Source organism: Hyaena hyaena, unplaced genomic scaffold (genome assembly GCF_003009895.1).
Source record: "Hyaena hyaena isolate Hyena2069 unplaced genomic scaffold, ASM300989v1 scaffold_510, whole genome shotgun sequence".
Lineage (NCBI taxonomy): Eukaryota > Metazoa > Chordata > Mammalia > Carnivora > Hyaenidae > Hyaena > Hyaena hyaena.
Genome location: NW_024081141.1, coordinates 14,131 through 31,851, shown reverse-complemented (window position 1 = coordinate 31,851; position 17,721 = coordinate 14,131). Strand labels below are relative to the sequence as shown.

The following is a 17,721-nucleotide window of genomic DNA, read 5'->3' as shown; positions in this document are numbered from 1 at the left end:
AGCCACTGATATTTGCCGCCCCCCCATCCAGAGTTGGAGGGCGCTAGACTTTGGGGGAAACAAACAGGAGGGGGTGGGGGGTGGCCCAGAAGCCCCGGTCGTGTCAGTCCCCGGGGTGGCTGGGCAAGTGGAGAGGCCTAGGGGAGAAAGATGGAGAGTCTGGCTTGAGTCACTTTGCCCCTTCTTAGGTCCCAGATCCTCGCGCCAGGGAGGCCCGGCCAGGCATCCGGGCAGAGAGCGCAGGCTGCCTCCAGCGGAGGCTGGAGAGAAGAGGGCCGCGGACCGGGCTGGGGAGGCCGAGACCGAGAGCGAGCGGGTCGCCAGCAGGAGCCCAGGCCCGCTCGGCGCCCCCATCGCCCCGAGCAGCTGCCTGGCCCCGCGGCCGCCTGGAACCGAGATCTGGCCTCTCTCGCTCGCCCCGCGCTCAGCGCTTCGCCCGGTTTCATTTTATTTTGTTGGTATTTTTGTCCGACTGGTTATCGGTATCCTCCGCCTCGAGTGGTGTTCAAATGCAAGGACGCCCCGGGTTCTCTTGCGAATCTTTGTGTGTGCACCTATCTTAAAGAAGTGACTCGGTGGCAAGTGTAGTTCTCCGTCCCTTTCAGACCAGATGGGTCACCCGGCTGTTGAAAAAGAATCAAAACCTCTGAAAAGGTTTGTGACTTAAATCTTTTAAAAGTTCTCACGCGTGTTTGCTATGGTCATCCCCCCCCCCCTTTCTTTCCTTTCTCTTTTAAAAAGTTGGCTAATGTGTGCTTTTTTTTTTTTTTATATTTCCTCTTCGATTTTTTTTCTTTCCCTTTTTGGGGATACAATTGTTTTTTAAAGGGAGGGGTGGTTGGTGGTGGTGGATTTCGTTAGACCCGAAACTGCGGGGCGGCTTTCTCTCCGGCGAGCGCCATACCCCCGTACCCCGGCACAGCTGACTCCCCAACACGCGCAATAAATACATTGATAAGATGATCAGAAAATTGTACCTGGAGAAATGAGGCAGATGTGGAAGGATCCGGGATCGCGGTCTTCTCTTCCTTTATGGAAATCCGCTTGCTCCAAGACCGCGATGGAAGGAAAATTCGGCGCGCCTCAACCCCTCCCTTCTCCTCCTTTTTTGTTGTTGTTGCTGTGGTGGTGGTTGTGTTTGTTTGTTTGTTTGTTTGTTTGAAAAGCCCCTGGAAGGGGAACTTTCCCTGGGCCTACCGGAAACCGGCCTTGCTCTCCCCTCTCTCGGGCGAGCGGCCATCAGTGTTTTTCTGCTTCTGTCCATACCCGGCGGCGGGTCCTCCCGGGCACCTCTGTCGCCCGACCGGCCTGGACTCCGGCTCTGGCTATCGCCTCATCCATCTCTGGCCCCTTGCCTGACCCCGTCCACTTGCTCTCCTCCTTAAGACAGGGCTCCAGAGACCCCAAAGCCACTAATCACCCCCATATGTGGGGTCCCTCCCCTGATCGCACAAAGCAAAAGCCAGAGTAAAAGAGGCAGGAAAGAGTGACCTCCTGGCTCCCCGTCTCCTCCTCTGGCCTGAGGACCTTGTCTGCAGGGGGGGGTCCCCAAACCCAGCCCCCCAAGGGCATAGGAAGAAGCTAACTTCCTTCCTTCCTTCCTTCCTTCCTTCCTTCCTTCCTTCCTTCCTTCCTTCCTTCCTTCCTTCCTTCCTTCCTCCCTTCCTTCCTTCCTCGTCTTCCCCTCAGATGCTGTGATCATGACTCCTTCCTCTGGCCCCTCCTCAAAATATCTCCTCTTGCATTTTATTGTTACCCTGCTAGGGAGGGACTGTTAACTACTGTTTTATTGTTATTTATTATTTAGTGTTATCATGGCTGTTGTTAGAGATTTGTTCACCGGGGTTCAGGGGACAGCAGCCAGGCCCAGAGGGAGGCCTGCTTGTCACACAGGCACTTGCATGCACACACACACACCTAGCCCACTGTGCACACTCGCGGGTGTGTGCCCGCAGATGCCTGCTAGACGCAGGCCCCTGCACAGCGATTCACAGGAGGCAGGCGCGCTCCTAGCCCAGCCGCGAACAACACGCTGCCCACGCACGCCAGCCGCGTTCAGGGGCACCCCCCCCCAGTCCCAGCCCTAGCCCAGTGCCGAAACCCACACACCCCGAGCTTGTAAGGAAAACAAAACACATAAGAACCCACTTGCAGAGATCCCTTCTCTCCCACAACCTGGAGGGGTGAGTCAGGCCTCTGTCTCTTTCCCCCAGTCTCTCTCTCTCTTTCTCTTTTTTTTCTCCTTGTTTACAGCTTCAGAGAGCTCAAGGCCCATAAATCTTGAGGGGCCTAGAGAGCGCAGAGCACATTTGTATGCATCGTTAGGACTCGCTAATACCTAAGCCCATTAACGAGCGTGTATGCGCGTGGTTTCCGGTGTGTATTAACTTATAGTTAAATTCTGGAGGAAAGGGCATTGTGAATTAACATATACCAAATCCATCACCAGCTTTTGTCATATCTTATTAGTCAGCCGTGGGTTTGGGGGAGCTGATTGCCTCGGTTGGGGTGTACCCACCCTCCAAACTTTCTGGGGCAAGTCTGGGGGAAGGCAAAACACCCCTACCCCAGCCCCGGTCATTCAGATGCCACACAGGCTGGTGGCTGCACACCTGAGGGATGGTGGAGGGGCTGGGGACCAGTTAGGGAGGCCATCTCAGCGGCGGCGGCGGCGGCGGAGGGTGGCGGGGGCTGGGGGAGGAGGCCCTGTCGGTGGCAGGCCCGGATTTTGCTGGGGCCGCTTGGCCCATGGCCGCGGGTCTGTCTGGTTTCCGCTTTCGGAGAGAGGAGAGAAAAGGCAAGTGGAGTCGCTCAACTTTAATTAAACCGGAGAGAAGACGCTGGGGGAGGAAAAAAACGATCGGAGGAGGAGGAGGAGGAGGAGGAGGAGGAGGCCGAAGGCCAAGGAAAGGAAGCGAGGCCGGCGGGCTTGGGAAGCCTGGAGATCTCTTGCACGGGGCTGAAAGCTGGGCTTCCCCCCCTACAACCTCCACCACGCCTACCCCGCCCGCACCGAGGTTGATTCTAGCCCTCTTAAAAATAGACAAATACATAACATTTAAAACAAAAGAATTTTTAAGGGAAGGGGGGAAAGGAAAAGAAAGACAAGGTAACGAAAAAGAAAATCCTTTCTAATTATGGCATGTTTCAGCCAGGTGTTCTTGGACCCAATGATTCAGATCCTGTTGGAACCCCAAGGATCTGTATAATTGGGCCCGTATAGACAGAGATGAAAGATGCCAGTTCTAGAGAGAAAAGGGGGAGTGGAAGGTCTATCTCTTGGGGTCCCGCAGAAAATGCCAAAGACAAGCTAAATTATTGTGTCCGTGTGGATCCAGTTGCCTACTTGAATACAGCGAGCGGGGCGGGGTGGGGGCGCCGGGCCCAGCGGCCGAGCAGCGAGCGGGCGTCGGGAGAGAGAATGCTTCCCCCCCCGCCCGCCTCCCCTGCGCGCGCGCGCGCGAGCAGCTCCGGGCCTCCGGGCGGGCGAGGCTCGCGCGGGCCGGGGCTGGGGCCGGGCGGGCCGGGGGCCGCGGCCGGGGCCGGGGGCCGGGGGAGGGGGAGGCGGGGGCGGGCCCTCCCCGGGCGCTGTGAACTTTAGCTGGGCCGCCGCCTGTCAGCCCCAGAAAGCGTTAAAGGTGCAGCAGCCCGCGCCAGCCTCCGCAGCCGCCTTTGTACGCGTGATTTATGACTTCAATCTTGGTTCACCGAGAGTTCACACGGCTTTCGCTGCTGTTGAAGGTTAAAAGATGGTCTTCGCTTGACAAGTGGGACTATTGAAAATTCCTTCTTCTTCGTTTTTTTTTTTTTTTTTTAAAGAAGCGAGAGCGGAGGCTCAGAAGAGAGAAAATTTGGGGGGAGGGGACAGGAGTCGCAGGTGGGGGAAGATTAGGTAGAGCAGGAAAGTTTGTTCCCCTACTTCAGGATTTTTTTGTTGGCTAGGATTTGGGAGTACGTTGGGGAGGCGGGCGGAGAATAGGAGGAGCTAGGGAAGGGGTTTAATGATCTCTGGAGGCCAGAGGAGTGGCGTTTTAAGAGAACGCAAGCCGTGCTTCCACAATTAATTATCTGGGTAATTTGGATCACGCCTAACTGATCCCCCTCTTGAGACCAAAAGTGGGGCCAGGGAAGGAGCTTGGAGTGGAGGGTGGACGTGTGGTCCCCATGGCAGGGTATCCAGTGGGTGCGCTTCGCTGACCATCCACCTTGGCCGGGAGCAGGTTTTCAAGCACATCCTTGTACCCACGGGTTTGGAAAAGAGTCCTTTAGGTCCGCTTGTGCCCGCTCCCTTCATCCTGAAATGGAGCCTCACGTGCGGATATGATGCAACCGCTGAGGCTGATGGGAACATCATAGATTTGGGATTGGAAACTCTTTCTAATGCCAGATCCTCTTGGCCAGCGGCCACCTGCTCCTTCTTCCTTATAGAATTTTGAAGAAGGTGGTTTCCACAGCAGAGATGGTGGTTAAGGATCTCCGAATGGCCAGAAGATAAGGCCCCTTTGTGGTCTAAGGCAAGGCTTTTTTGGAGGAACAAGAATCCTCCTTCTTAGATTCCCCTAGAGAGAGGAGATTTGGAGCTGCAAGGGTCTGAGTGGCCCTCTGAGGTTCCTTTAAGAGATTTAAAAAGTGGGAATTTGGGATTATGGGTGTTGGAAAGGAGAGCGGCAGAGAGCTGGGTCTGGTGGGGGACATGCCTCCTAGGTCCTGGTTAGGCCCCTCCACCAAGACTGATGCCATGTAGATGTCTTCTCAGGAGGTCAGAGTCAGCCCCTCAAACCCAGACCCTGGAGCCAACAGTATCCACACTAAAAGGGGTGCTCCCTGTTTCTCTTCCCGCCTAGAACTGGAAGGCCTCATGAGGGCTCCTAGGCAATCCCCACGAGAAGGAAGGAGAGAGAGGGAGAAGAGCCAGAAAGATGGGACACCCATCTTTATATCAAAAGCACAACAGGCAGCAGGGGACAGAGGGACCCCAGAAATCCTGAGTCCAGGTTCTGAGGTCGCTTTGGCTGGGATGACCCTCTGGCCTCAGGAAGAACAGGGAGGAAGTGTGGCCCTATGTTTAGAAGCTTGAGGGTGGAGGGGTGGTTAGCTGTGAGGGGGAATCTGCCGAGGAAACTCCTAAATCTCTTTCGTATTCTGGGTGGAAAGCAGAGGAGTGAACTTAAGGGCCTCTAGAAGTAATGGCTGCAATGAAGTCTCCGTCCCCCCTCTCCAACTGAATTCCTCCCTGGGAAATAATTTCAGCGGGCTTGTGCTTATCTGCAAGTCTGGAATAATTATGAATTATTAATTCATAATTAAGACTGTTGATTGTGGCCATTGCTCTCCAGTGGGCTCATTTATTTCCTTCTCGTCTGTGAAGCACAGGGCAGCCCTCTGTTAGCCGCTGCCCTCAGAGCCAGCAAACTGAGGCCTGGTCTTCTGGAAGGCGGCCCTTGAACTCGGCCCCTCTGTGGAATGGTTGCCTCATTACCAGTCGGCTCAGGTGGCACCTCACAGAGGCTTTGCACTCTGTGCACCACCACCTACCCAATGACTTCAGATTTCAAAGTGCTTTGTAGGCTTGCCTCCTAGAAAGGTAGCGTGGAGGCTGTGAGTGAGACTCCAATGGGAGAAGCAGGTTGGCCAAGCTCCGTGTGGAGATGGTGGTGGTGGTGGGGGGAACGGGAGGGGAGGGTGAGGCCTGGTTGCGGACACCCAAGTGCAATAACCCAAGTGATGCTGGTCTCCCTCAGCCCCCTGGAGACCCCTGCACACACACCCGGCTCCTCTTCCTGGCCTCCCTCTCCTCCTGCCCCGCTCCCTTGAGGCGGCAAAGGCTTCAAGATACTTCATGCTCTTGGACATTTGGGGGTGGGGGAGTGGGATCTCCCAGCTGTTTCACATCTGTAAGGGCCCAGAGAGGGAGAAAATTGTATCCTGTGAGATAATTTCCATCCAAACCCCTGCCTGCAGCTCACCTCTCCCTGCACTATTCCCTTCACCCCCTCTTCTCTCCTTCCCTGCCCTCTGAGAATGCTGACTTCGGGGGGGGGGGGAATAGGGGGTGGCGGAGGCAGCTCCCAGAGTCGCATCTAGAGAAAGGCAGAAGGTAGAAAATGAAGGAGGAGGGGTTCACACCTCCGATTTCCCCAGACTCTTACCTCTAGGCCTCAAACCCAGGTCAACACCCCAAGCCCGGGGTCCTCCCTCCGCCTTCCCCCAACTCTGCCTCATGGAGGCAGCGCTTCCCTCAGGCTGTGACTGCTCTAAGAACTTTGCCCTGAGAACACCGCCACCTTTCCGAGGACATGGGGGGATCCATACCCCACGACTCTCTCAGTGCCTGGTCCAGAGGGATCCTGTGGCCCAGCCGGCCTATGGCCATTCCATGCCCTAGTGGAGCAGGCCTTGGGGGCATCCCAACTGCCATCCCAGACCTCAGCTGCTCGGTCCCCCAGCCACTCCGGCATCCTCGGTCTCCCAAGCCAGGAGGCAGGTAGGGAGCCCATCTAGAGACTCCCTGGGAGTTGGCGAGCATATTTTAATTTACTGTTTGATGGCGAATAAAGAGACCTTGGGAAAAAGGGAAGGAGCGACTGCGCCTGGCGTCTTCCCCACCAGCCCCTCCTCTGGACATTGGCTTTCTCGATGAAACAGTGTGCTGTTGTTCTTGGACCACCATTCCCCACCATCTCCGTTCGAAGGGTTTGAGTTTCACCCTCCGTTCACCCCCATTAATCACCCCAGCCGCTAAACATCACCCAGCCCCCTCTGGCCCTTTCTCTTCTTCTTGCCCTTAGTATTCATGGCGGGCATTCCTCATCGCTGCCTCACAAAGACCCCTCCTCTGACACGAGGTCCCTCCCCCTCTCTGGCTACCAAGTCCTCGGTGGGCACTACTCACCTTTCCCCACGTTCAGACTGCCAGCTCCCCGCTCCTGACCCCCTTGTTCCCGTTTTCTGTTTTCTCCGCTGCCACTGCCCCCTTCCCTCGCCACACTTTCCTCCTGGTCCCTCCTGTCATCCCCACACACTCCGGCCCCTCCCCCCACAGCCCTCCGAGCTCCAACCACACGCCCCCTTCTTGCTTCTCTTGCCTTTCCCTTCCCCAAGATGGTCCCCAGGGCCCTTCCCATACTAGCTTCGAAGCCCTTCTGGCACTGAGAATCTGGGAGGCTGTGCGGCCCCGTTAAAGCACAGGCTCTGAATTCAGATCCCAGAGCTGTCACTTGCCGGTTTGTAAAACCCGAGGCAGATGACTGGACCTCTCTGAGCCATCCATAAAATGGACATACCCACTGACCTCACAGAATTGTTGTGTAGATCAGATTAAATTTTATTTGCATAGATCCGAGCATTCAGCAGGGGCTTGATAAATGGTAGTTATTAATATTAGAAGCTGCTTGTAAGGAGAATAAAGGATGCTCCTCCGACTCCAATAAAAGCTAAAGGGTTGTCCCCTCCACCACCTGAAAGGGAGGGGTAAAAATGTACATAGTCCTGTGGGCTGAGCAGGCCCCCCTCACCAGGGAGCCATACTCTCCTGTTAGCCCTCAAGGCTCTCATCTGTCGCTGCCCATTGGAGTCCACAGGGGAGCTTTAAAAAATACTGGTGCCTGGGTCCCCCCTTCAGAGATTCTAATTTGTCTGGTCTGGAGTTGTGCCCAAGCATCTGGTTGGAAAAACTCTTCCGGTGATGCTAATGTGCAGCCTGGGGTTGAGGTGTGTGCCCTAGGAGATAATATGGGAGGTGAGAGGCTGCCAGCTGAGAGCTCTTCCGAGTGTGGGCATTCTCTCAGCCTCAGCCCGCATTACCTCAGTGGGGGAAGGTGCCACCTAGGATTGGCTTCTCTGAACACCTCAGAATTTTATTTTATCTATTTATTTTTAATTTTTTAAAGTTTATTTATTTTTGAGAGAGAGTGAGCCAGGGAGGGTCAGAGAGAAAGGGAGACACAGAACCCAAAGCTGGCTCCAGGCTCTGAGCCATCAGCACAGAGCCTGATGCGGGGCTCGAACCCACGAACTGTGAGATTGTGACCCGAGCCAAAGTTGGACACCTAACCAACTGAGCCACCCAGGCACCCCTAGACACCTCAGAATTTTAGAGACTCTCATCTTTTTCATTTCCTCCCATCACTAGGATTTTGAAAAGGGCCACCTCAAGAGGACACAGGGGGATGGACAGATTGACCTCGTAAAGGCCCCGCTCTCCTCAGAGAAGCATCCGGTCCCAGACCACCAGTGACAGAGGTGGAGGCAGCGAGTAGGAGAATTTGTAGTTCCATAGTAAATGGAATTTCTACCTGGTTGCTACAATAATAGGCCAAGCAATTAGGATACAAGTTTCCAGGATCTTTTCCTATATTTCCAAAAAGATAAATCACCCCCAGGAACAGAATCTGCATATTGTAATTAACTGATAAATATTTCATGCCTGGCTCAAACTTTCTCCTCTTCTATTTAATGGCCATAAACTTGAGCACAGAGGGATCAAGGGAGTGAGGAGAGGGAGGGAAGGGAGGCTCCCCATTGGCTTTGGGGGAGGGAGAACATGTCTCCACTCCTTCTCTATTTACTTTCTTCCTATTCCTTTAAGGAAACATTGCTCACCTGGAGAAAATTGGGTGGCAGGTGGGAGAGGGTGTGACCGGTGTGGTTGGCCACTTCCCCGACCGCCCCCAGGTGAGGCCAGTTTCTGGTGACCCCTGGGGTCAGCGGGGGCAGTAGGCTTGGGAGTCCAAGGGCCCACTCTTTGAATGTAAGCTCCCCTTTGCCATTTATTAACCGGTTGGCTTTAGGCCATTTACTTCACTTGTCTGAAACTCAGTTTCTTCATCTGTGAAACAGGCGGAGCAATCTTTTCCTGGTAGGGTTTCCTGTGCCCAGCACGTTCTCAAGTTCCGGCTATTATCATCAGCATGAACAATTTACAATAAACAGTCACCTCCCCCCGCAGCATCGCACCCCTTCCTTTGCCCTAGTCCATCCACCCCAGTGTTGAGGGCACTTAAGCAATTAAATACTTACCCTGAAGGCAGTGAATGCCTACCTCATTTAATCACCAGAACCACCCTATGAAAGGAGTATATTATTATCTCTATTTATTGTTTGTGTTATGCAAATGAGGGAGCTGGGGCTTGTAGAATGTGCTGTCTTCCCAGGGTGACCCAGCTGAGTGGCAAGGAGCACAGACTGTCTGGTTTTCCACTGGGGCTCGGCTGTTCAATGAATAGCTGTAGATGCAGCGTAAGCTACTTAAATGGACCAAAGTCTCAGTTTCTACATCTGTAAATTGGAAACGTTCATGGTACCTACTCAGAAGGTCATTGGGAGAGATGCATGTACAGGGACCAGCTCAGTACTGGCACACAGTAGGCGCCCAATAAATAGTAGCCAGCATCTCCATCATCACCATGGTCATCACCAGCACCATTATACCACCAGTGGCACTCGTGGTGTTTGGGGTTGTCGGGAGGTCGAGTGTGTGTGAGGGTTCTCCACAGGCCACGGAGCAACTCTCTCATTAACTCCCCCACCCCCCACGCACACTTCAGTACCCAGGACTTGGGAAAAAGGACACTAAACCGATTATGACTCCATTTCGGGAATTAAATCAAAACTCAAGACTAACTCAATTTGGTTTCTGACGAGAGAGAAAGGTTAAAAGGGAGTGAGGAGGCGTCTGGGTGTGCTCTCAGAATTGTAATTGGTTCTGGATCCTTGCCCCTGGCCCCTCTGCAGGGCCAGCCCCCCCCCCTTGGGGGACCCCTTGGGGTGGAGGAGCGGAAATGACTTAGTGGGTGAGGGGGCTGGGAAATTGTCCTGGGACATTTCCCAAGAAGGATCCTCTCTCCTCGCAGCCCTGAGTCAGCCTAGCCCTGGATGGAAGGGGTAACCCTAGACAGGGTGGGGAATGGGGCTTAGGTAAGTGGGTGGGCCTCAGTAGAGTGGAGGAAGGGTCACCTCCCTGGAGAAATATCCGTGCTGCTCGGCCACTCTTTAAACACATCTAAGCAACGCTGACTGCCATCTCTTACTTTCAGATCTATTTATTAGACACCCCCAGAACATTATGACACGTGTACGTGCATAAACATATGTTCTGTGTGTGGATATCCATCCAGCTCTCATTCAGCTTGGTACATGAGCCCACATTATTCTAAGCACTGGGAACTAAAAGTGAAAATCAATTTCAACTTAAGGGAGAGGGTAATTTTCCTCCATTATCTTCTCCTTGGCTGTTAACATTCTCCATCCAGGTGCAGAAAGACCTTAATTTCCCATTATGCAGAAGGAGAAACTGAGGCTGGAGACGAGTGAGTAGCTTGGTCGGAATCACAGTTGCAGCGGAGGACCCCAGGACGATTTCATAACGGAAACCGAGGTCTCCGAGGGAGAGAGGGCAGGAAAAGACCCCACCTCAGCCCTGACCCGAAGGCCTCAGGCCTCCCCAAAGCCGAGTGGGTTGGGGGCCGCGCCGTGGAGGAGGGACTCCCGGACTCGCCAAACAGCCGGGCCTCGGGCCTCGGGGCGAGAGCGTCGCCAGGGCGTCCTCATTCCGCGATTACTGTCAGGGGACCATCCATCAGCGCCGCCCGGGACGCTCAGCCCAGACTGCCCGCCGCCCGCCGGGTCTCTCCAGATCGCATTAGCGAGGGGCGAGGGCGCGCTTCGGCACCACTGCGGGCGGGGGACCTGGGCAGGCCCCAGGCTGCTCTGGGACCCTCCCCTCCTCCCAGCTCCCACCATGGAGTCTAAGGGCGCTGAAGGGGGCGCTAGAACCAGCGATTGGTGGGGCGGAGAACCCCAACACGGAGCTCCAGGGAGGGGCCGGGGCCTGCTGGGAGGCATGGCCAGAAGCAGAAAGAGAAACACCTGTAAAGGGGGAAACCGGAGCAAGTTGGCCGGCGCCGGTGAGGAGAGGCACTGAGCAGGGGTGCAGAGAATGGGGGTATGTGGGAGAGAAGGGTTTGCGGGGGGAAGGAGAGGATATGCACAGGGAGAGAATTTGGAAAAAAGAGGAGAGCAATCAAACAGGTTGTTGGGAACCTTAGAGATAAGCTAGTGCAGCCCCCTCACATTACACATGGAGAAACTGAGGCCCAAACAGGGGGGAGCCCGGATCCAAGGCTGACTCCAGCTGCTGGCTGGACTAGCTTTGGCCCCTCTGCTCATTTATTCAGTCAACACATGGATTTTGAATATCTGCACTATGCTGGGCCCCGGGGCTGCCTAAATGATGCAGGACTGTCTCCTGCCTTCCAGACGCTGCAGTCTGTCCTGGGCCGGGGGAAGGGGCCTGACCATCCCGAGCAGCCCCCTCACCCACAGCCAGGAGGGGTTCCAGGAGCCCCTCCTCTTCTGGCCACTCCACCCCCCTTGCCCTCTGCCCTTCTTCGTGCATCCTCACGGCATGTGCAGCTCCAGAGAATAACCTCTCCACGTGCCACGGGGCTCCCCAGGGGCTGAGACAGGTGCCCAAAAGTTTGGCCAACTTCTTTTGCCTCCCGTGGCCCACAGACTAGACCTGAAAGCAAGGCCCTCATTCCTTGCTCAGCTAGTCTTCTGGGGGTGGGCAGCACTCCACACTGCAGTGAGATCAAAGCAGGCTGTGGTAGGCAGAACTGACCTTGTACATGAAGGAGTACTTCCGGGTTCCACAGCCTGGAATCATTTTTTGCCGGGACTCTAAAAGCCGCTGTCCTTTCCCGAGCACGGGGCTGGCACCGTCTTCCGGGGAACGACTTGTTCTCTTCAGTCAGATTTTCCAGTGCCCAGCATGAGGCTTCGTGTAGTTTCGAGAGAACCTTGTCCCTGTCCTGGGGGTTGTGTTCTAGACACAGAGGAGCTGACCTGTCCCTGGTTTCTCCACAGTCCCTGCAACGTTATGGGATCCCCGAATCCTTTGCAACCTTAGATCATCTCCTTCCTCCTGCCTCCGGGAGAGCTGAGTGGTTTCACTCAGCCTTAAGCCTGTTCCCCAACAAACAGGTTGTGTCTCCCTCTTCCCCACTGTCCCTCGTCATCGCTTTGACTTGACTTGGGATTCTGTCATGACCAAGGTCGAAGCTCTGCATCTTTTCTTTTCAATTTTTAAATGTTTATTTATTTTTGAGATAGAGAGAGACAGAGCATGAGGAGGGCAGGGGCAGAGAGAGGGAAACACAGAATCCCAAGCAGGTTCCAGGCTCTGAGCTGTCAGCACAGAGCCCGATGTGGGGCTAGAACCCACGAACCACAAGATCATGACCTGAGCTGAAGTCGGAAGCTTAACCAGCTAAGCCACCCAAGCGCCCCTCGGCGCATCTTTTCTACAAACATCCCTCCCTCCCCGTCATTCTCGACTGATCTTCAATGGCCAGGCTGGGAGTGGGGACAGCCTCCCTCCAAGAGCTCTGGAAACTTCTTTCCTCTATCTGAAACAAGCTATTATGCTCTGAGGTTGTGGTGGTTGTTTTAAAGAAGGGACCAGCTTTCATCCACAGCTCAGGTTAGATTTAGAGGGAGGCATATGTGAGGGTCTCCAGTTCCCGAGTCTCAGCCTCTGTGCCAGTCCCCAAGGTGGGGTGAGGCTCCGGAAGGGAGGGAAATGAGCAGACCAGGACATGAGCAGGGATGGGGCCCTGCGACGTCAAGAGAGGTGGACACTCCTCAAGTTCTAGACTAAAGACCCCTGTTCCAGACAGGCGAATTTCAGCAGTTTTCCTTCCTTCAGGCAAAGTGATCTAGTCCAGTGGAAATGCCTGGGAAAGAGGCTATTTCTGAAGCCCCTGACACTTTCTCCAGAGAAGGATGTCAGGAGCGGTGTTAGAAGCAGGGAGATTGGGAATAGACTGAAGAAAGTCTTCCAAGGGCTGTAGATGAGGAGGTAGAGGGTCCAGCCCAGCAAAACATCCAAGGAAGGAGGCCTTGGCAATGACTCCCTGTGTGTCTGTACTAATTCCACACACATTGCCTCGTGTGATCCTCAGGGCTGGGTTCAGCACCTGGCACAAAATACATGCTTGTTGTACAAATGGATGAAACGAAGCGCCGTGGGACGAAGGTCACGATCCATGATTATAGATGAAGGAATAGAGGCACAGAAAGGTTAAATGACTTGCTCAAGGTCACATGTCTTGTCAGGCGCAGGGCCAGATGGCAGTGGAGAGCCACTTTGGTGGTCGAGAGAGGTGGAGAGGAGGGAGGCAGGAAGGGAGGGAATAAACAATTAGATACACATGGAGGGGAGCAGGAAACAGGAGAGCTCCATAAAGACGCGACCCTCTGAGAAAGATGGCATTTAAGACCATAAAGACCATGCACCTTTTAAGATGCCTCTTTGCGGGGCATCTGGATGGCTCAGTTGGTTAAGCATTTGACTTCGGCTCAGGTCATGATCTTGCAGTTTGTGAGTTCGAGCCCTGGGTCATGCTCTGTGCTGACACCTCAGAGCCTGGAGCCTGCTTTGGATTCTGTGTCTCCCTCTCTCTCTGCCCCTCCCCCACTTGTGTTCTGTCTGTCTCTTTCTCTCTCAGAGATCAATAAGCTTAAAAAAAAAAAAACACGTAAAGGGGTGCCTGGGTGGCTTAGTCGGTTGGGCATCTGACTTTCGCTTGGGTCATGATCTCGCGGTTCGTGGGTTCGAGCCCCGCGTCGGGCTCTGTGCTGACTGCCGGCTCGGAGCCTGGAGCCTGTTTCAGTCTGTGGCTCCCTCTCTCTCTGACCCTCCCCTGCTCACGCTGTCTCTCTCTCTCCCAGAAATTTAAAAAAAAAAAAAAATAAGGATGTCTCTTTGAAGGGTGATTTGTAGCATATACACAGCCCTGCAAACAACATGGACAGGTCATGGGGGAGAACTGACCATTGAAGACCAGGAGAGAAAGCTGACCCTGCCAACTTTCCAGATTCTGAACACCTGGCTGCAGCCCCTTGCTAGCGTCTAAATGCTGTGTGACATCGGACGAGGCACACCCCTCTCTGGACCTCTAGAGAATGGAGATCCCCGATGAGGAGGAGGGTGCACAGGGGCCAGGAGGGCCGGGTCAGGGTCCTCAGGGTAGCAGTCGCAGGCATTAGGCTCCCACTTTTCTGGATCTATGCTTCGTCATTACTGTGGCTCTTTTGTCCGATTGTAATTATTTTATGTTTTTTGAATAGGAAATACATGCACAGGGTTGAAAACTCAAAAGGCACCAAAAGTGATACGGTGACAACTAAGTCTCCCTCCCATCCTCGGTACTCCCAGACCACCTGGGTCGTCTCTCCCTTTATCACCACACCACCCACTCTCTCGTATGGGTCTCTGAAGATATTTTCTTCAGTTTCTGAAGTTACCACAGAGCTGAGCATGTCGACTGGTGGCGCCCGGGGTACCAGATACTGTCAGTCTCTCCTCGCACGCCAGGGAGCTGGCTGCACTCCCTAGGAGCTCAGAAGCCTTGCAAGTGTCAGGGCAGGCTGGGGACAGGCAGAGGCAGGGCGCTGCTCAAGGCTCTGGCCTTCCCCACTGCCATCCCGTGGCCTCGATGGCCCAGAGGGTCCTCGGCATCAGCCCGGCCCGCTCAGGGTTCCCAGCGCACAAGGCTCCACACCTTCCCTCTCCCACCTGTCACACGGTCGGCAAGTCTTTCTTGATGCCTCGCTCCACTTCCTTCTACTTTAGGTGCAGCCCAGGACCTTTCCTTTTGCCCTCAGTGGACGTAGATCATCCGGACAAGATGACTTGGTTCCCTCGCCCGCCCCCCACACCCAGTCTGCCACCCTCTCGCCACCTTGAAGGCCTCTGAATTCCTGGTCTAGCCCTCATTTCCAACCAGGCCATGCCTGCTTGGCACATCCCTTTGGTGTTATTCACCCAAATTACACTTTGGCCGTGGAGTTGAGGAAATCCCAACCTAAAGCCAAGACTTCCAGCAGGGGGGAAACCCAGGCCGGTCCCTTTGGCAACTGATTCTCCCCCGTTTTTGGTGATGCGCTGGCCCAACCTTGCACTTGTGCCCGTCGCCTTGATTTCCAGATCCTCACACATGGCCTGTAGTGAGATAAGGCACACGTTAACCCCACACCTAAGATGGTGTCCCCCTGTCTTCCTCTTCAAACCCTCCCCTGGTTAACCCCATCCTTCATATTTACTCACTAAGCAATTATTATTGAGCACTATTGCAGGTCCTTGGTATGCATCAGTGAACAAAACAGAGAAAGAACCCTGCCTCGGGGCGCCTGAGTGGCTCAGTTGGTTAAGTGTCCAACTTTGGCTCAGGTCATGATCTCATGGTTTGTGGGTTCGAGCCCCGTGTCGGGCTCTGTGCTGACAGCCAGCCCAGAGACTGGAGCCTGCTTCAGATTCTGTATCTCCCTCTCTCTCTGACCCTCCCCTGCTCACGCTTTCTCTCTCTCAGAAATAAATAAAACATTAAAAAATTAAAAAAAAGAAAGAAAGACCCCTGCCTCTGTGGAGTTTATATTTTAGTAGGAAAAGAGACAGATAAGATAATAAACGATATATTTATTAAATAGGTAAACTATATTGTATATTAGAAAGTGATAAGGGGTATAGGAAAAAACAGATCAAGGGAAGAGGGGTCAGGATGGTGGAGAAGTCCAGGGGCCAGAGGTACCTGGGTGGCTCAGTGGGTTAGGTGTCCGACTTTGGCTCAGGTCACGATCTTGCAGTTTGAGAGTTCGAGCCCCTCATTGGGCTCTCTGCTATCAGCACAAATCCCACTTCAGATCCTCTGTTCCCCTCTTCTCCTGCCCCTCACCCGCTCGCCCTCTTCCCCTGCTCGCCAGCTCTCACTCTCTGTCATATTCTTGCTCTCAAAAATAAATAAACATGAGTGGCACCTGGGTGGCTCAGTCGGTTAAGCGTAGGACTTCAGCCCAGGTCACGATCTCACAGTTCATGGGTTTGAGCTGACAACTCAGAGCCTGGAGCCTGCTTCGGATTCTGTATCTCCATCTCTTTCTACCCCTCCCCTGCTCGCACTCTATGCCCCTCTTTCTCAAAAATAAATAAACATTAAAAAAATGTTTAAATAAATAAACATCTAAAAAACCAGGATGGTAGAGAGGTCTGCAATTTCAAACATGGTAGGCAGTAGGCTCTCATTGAGAACATAGATTTGAACAAGGACTTAGAGGTGAAGGGATAAATAAGCCCCACAGATATTATAAATAAGGGTATTCCAAGCATAGGGAGCAGCTGTGGCAAAGGTCCTGGGGCAGGTGCATGCCGAGCAAGCGTGTGGAACCTGGAGGCCAGGGTACCTGGAGGGGCGTGTGCAAGGACAGTGGGGGAGGATGACAGCGGCACTGAGGGATGAGATGATGATGCAGGAGCTTAAACGCTGTCTTAAGGACTTTGATCTTCATTCAGTCTTAAGGAAGCCGGGAGGAAAGACATGCTGGGACAAGTTATGGCCTTCTGCCTTTTGTACTGGGAATGGTTTGCACAGGGCAGGAGAAGATACAGGGGGCTTGTGGAAAGGTTCCGGCACCAGTCCACGCGAGAGGCAAGTGGCTCGGACCAGGTGGCAGCAGTGGACACGGCAACAAAGGTTCTGGATTTGGTGAGCATTGTCTCTGCCTCGGCTTCCGTCCTTTCGCTCTATTCACTTTGTCTCTTTTTTTCTAGGTTGTGTGTTTTCTCTTTCCTGGACGACTGAGAGCTCTCTGAGAGCGGGGCTTGATTCCTGCCCCCAGGATCTGCCCCGGCACAGCCCCCCCCACCCAGGGGCAGCACCCATTCAAGGGCAGATGGCCCAGGGCTGACAGGCTGGGCAGCCTGGCAGCCCGCCCCGGTCCCAGGCTCCCTGAGCCGAGGGGAGGAGGCTGCTGTCTTTAAAGAGGATGTGATGGACAGTTATTGAAGGCGCTCAGCTGGGGGCTCTACTCTAGTCTTAATCTGAGCCGCCCTCAAGGAAATCATAACCAGCTCTTAAAAACATGTTAAGACCAAAGCTGGTGTGTGTGTTTGAGCAGAGCTTCAGACAGCTACTTAACACTGGGGGCCTCTGGGCCTTTGATTCTTCTAGCCCTCGCCTTGCCCTCTCCCCCCAGCTGCCTGGTGTTTATCGGCCAAGACGTTGTTTAAATCACACTCGCTTCCTATAAACATTTCACTTGAAATGCCATCCGCTGCGCCAGAAATTCATCCATCACCAGCTCGGGGGTGTACTCGCGGAGCCTCGGGGCGACGGCTCCCCATCTCTCTCTCCTGTCCCCCATCATCCCCTCCTCCCCTGACCCACAGGCTCAGGTTTCACACTGTAAGAACAACTTCCACTCGGTGTAACAGGGCACTTAGTGCCAGGATTATTTATAACAGCCGAGATGGCAACAGGCTGTGGGGAGCGGCCCAGCCCGTGGATGCCTCCTCTTGCAAAGCTCAATAAATGGACCTGGAACGCTGTTTACCACCTGACGTCTCGGCCTCTTGTGTGTTTCCTTCTGGCTCCAGGGGGACATGGAGTTGGGGGAACAGGGTCTGGATCAGGTCGAGGCTGCCCTCGGAGCTTAAGGGCTTTATAAAGCTGGGCACCCCTATTCCCTGTCTCTCATTTCTGGCCAGGTGCTTCGTCGTGGAAATCAAGAGTAGCTTGGGGGGCTTGCTCTCCAGCAGGGAGCCCGCAGCCTCCCCAGGAGAGCTGCCTCAGTCTCCTGACACGGTGGCAGTGCTGGGAGTCAAGCTGAGGAAGGCATGTGAACTGGAATGGGGCTCCAGGTGGCTCCGGGCGCTCTTTTGAGGAA

General features: G+C 54.2%; 1 long non-coding RNA gene across 1 annotated transcript in view; it reads left to right on the top strand.

The window, feature by feature from the left end:
• LOC120247266 overlaps positions 1-17,387 on the top strand; it is a 32,815-nt gene extending 15,428 nt beyond the window's left edge. Inside the window, exon 2 of the long non-coding RNA XR_005532248.1 lies at positions 16,607-17,387. This is a non-coding gene — a long non-coding RNA (uncharacterized LOC120247266). The remainder of the gene's footprint in view (positions 1-16,606) is intronic.
• Positions 17,388-17,721: the final 334 nt, after the last annotated feature.